We start from the raw sequence: 2,879 nt of genomic DNA on the forward strand, positions 1-2,879 counted from the left end.
CAGGAACTGGGAGGAGAATGTTGTCATTGGCTCAGGAACTGGCAGAGGTGGCTGCGGCTTGGGAACTGGCAGAGGCGGCTGCATGACTAATGACTGCTGGGACTATAGATGAGTGGCAGACGGAGGCACCATCTGGGCCTTCAGTTGCCATCAAATCACTCGGCCTTCCTCCAGACTCAGGCGGGTGCCCCCAGGTTGAGACTGGGGACGTCGGGTAGGCTGGGGCTCGGGGGCAGACGGGGACTGCTGCAGCAGTGAGGCTGTATTGGTGTGGCCCTTCCGCCTTGTCCTCCCTTTCTTTGGACCCCCAGGATACAGGGCCAACCAGGTTCCCTTGAAGGGCAAGGGTTCAAGGTTGTAGGAGTCCAGGCTAGGGTCAGGGGCCAGGGACAAGGAGAGAGTGTTCAGCCAGATGGAGGGCTTGGGACTTGGGGATCGGGTGGTAGCAGAAGGTCAAGGAGTCTCTTTGCCCCCGGCCTGATGGGAGCCGTTCCCCCCACACCCCTTTAGGAAAACGAACGCCTCCTCCCTGCACTCCAATACCAAATCCATCCAGGCCAGCCCCCACATGAACTGGTGGAGCTAAGGGCAGCTTCTCACCAGATCCTGCATTTTACCCACAAGAGTGAGGTGTTCCAACAGGTCTTTGGTGGCCTTTGCTCGGATGTTCAGAGCATCACCCAGGTTGATGATTATCTGCCACTTTCTGTTTGTGTCAGCTGAGCCCATATCTGGCTGGTTCATTCTGTCACTTCGGGGTACTGATGGACACAATCATACATACAATGGGAGTGGAACACAAAAAGATTTTATGGCACATAGAAGTCAGGTACTAGGTGCAGTAGATATGAAGCAGCAGCAGAGAAGGGGAGGTGAGGCAGAGGCAGAGCAGGTGAGGAGAACACTGGATTGGCAGCAGAAATGGAGGTGAGTTCGCCACACAAGGAAGTTGAGAGAGGCTACTCACAGGAGGACAAGGAGGATGCTGGTTTGGTAGCAGACGCAGAGGTGAGTTGAATGTGTCGTACAGAAATGTAGGGAGTAATCCAGGCAGAAGAGTTGGTTGGGAAAAAGGTTGGTGAATCAACAGGGAGCAACTGTGTTGGCAAAGGATATGGGACAGAGGACGACAAGACAGAGCTTTGGGAAGATGAATGTCAAAACAAGCCAGCAGGTAACTAACAGGAAGAGGATGTATATATGGGAGACTGAGCTGGGAGATAATGAGCAGCAAGTGGATGTAATGATGGCTGATTATGCTGGCTGGGGACATGACAGGCAGGGAGAAATGGGGAAAAGCAACAGAAAAACAGGAAGAATAAGTCCAAACAATGACAAGGAGATTAGAGCCAGTGCTCTTACAGAAAGTGAAAATTAGACAATGTTCTACATCAGTGAATCAGTACACAAACTCCAGAATAGTTGTGATAAAGGTGAACAAATATAGCAAGGGAAATAAGACATTGGACAGATAATATAGAGCACTCAATGTCAGGTTTGCTCCGTTTCACCTGCCCTCTCTCTCTCTCTCTCTCTCTCTCTCTCTTCCATACACCTCTCAGCTGCTCCCATTAACACCACCTGTTTCCACTCCTGCAATCACCAGATCTCATATATATATATATATATACCCTGCCTTCCTACCTGCCAGTTTGTCCTCGTGCCCTCACAGACAACTTGTGCTGCCTTTGTGTTTCCAGAGACCGTTTGATACTTGCCTTGTGGTTAATCTGTTTATTTGTTTTCCCCTACTCCAAACAAGCCTTCTCCTCGTCCTCTCCTGCCTTCTACCCTCTTACATGGACTCTTACTGTGCACACGGACTGTTACCTCCAGATCCACACCATTCTCCATCAGACACCATTCACCAGCCAGGTCGGCGCTCTCTTCTCCAATTTCCTTCTGCTCATTGTCACCTTCTGCCTTCTCCCTTCTCTTCAGTGTTGACCAACTCTGCACGGCCAGCCAGTGAGTGACCTTCATACTCCACACTCGGCCCAGCAACTACCCTGAACTCGCCATCCTGCTGTTAACACCCATCACCCTCTCCTCTTATTTATATTCATAGTCATTGGTCCTGTTATTGAACTCATTACCTTGTATTAGTGATGTCCAATGGACACCATGACACCTGTATCAAACCACTTCGTCATTTGTATCGAGTACTGGTTCATTCATTCAAAGGTTTGGTTTAGTGCCATCTGGTGGCGAAATAGTATAATTCAGACATTTTTCTGCTGCATGTGATGGGTGTAACTAGGCTTTGTGGGAATGATGTGAAAATGTTTGTAAAGACTGATTGGTCAGTTGGTGGAGTCTGAATGTGTGTAGTGTAGTAGGTGGGAGAATGTGTGCTTGGGTGACTGAAATGACATATTGTCAGGCGCTTTTACACCTTTGTCCTCATGTGTGTCCTTTAAGATGGCCAAGGAGACGTGCAGTCCATCCTTCTTCCATTTATGCTCGGCCCACCTGCAGCAGTGTACAAAATTCTATATAACTGAATGTTCATTTCTTAAAATTTATATGAAAGTTTTAGATGATTATATTATATATATAATATCATGTACATATAAACTTTACATTTCCATATCCAGGTTCTTAAACAGTATTGAACTAATTTTGAGTATTTCCATTTTACTTTATATTTCTACACCACTACAGGTCAGAGGCTAATGTACTACATTTATTTGACAGGTAAAATTATTAACTTTTCAAATTAAGATTTTACATACAAATCATATAGTCAGTTTATTAAATATGATGGCTTGTCAAAGATCAAACTGCCAAACTGTAGTTTAAATTCAGCATACTTCAAAATTGATTTCCTTATGTGTTAATGCATCATTAACAATCACACAGTGGTATAATGATAAAAC

This window comes from Monopterus albus, unplaced genomic scaffold (assembly GCF_001952655.1).
Source record: "Monopterus albus unplaced genomic scaffold, M_albus_1.0 scaffold145.1, whole genome shotgun sequence".
Lineage (NCBI taxonomy): Eukaryota > Metazoa > Chordata > Actinopteri > Synbranchiformes > Synbranchidae > Monopterus > Monopterus albus.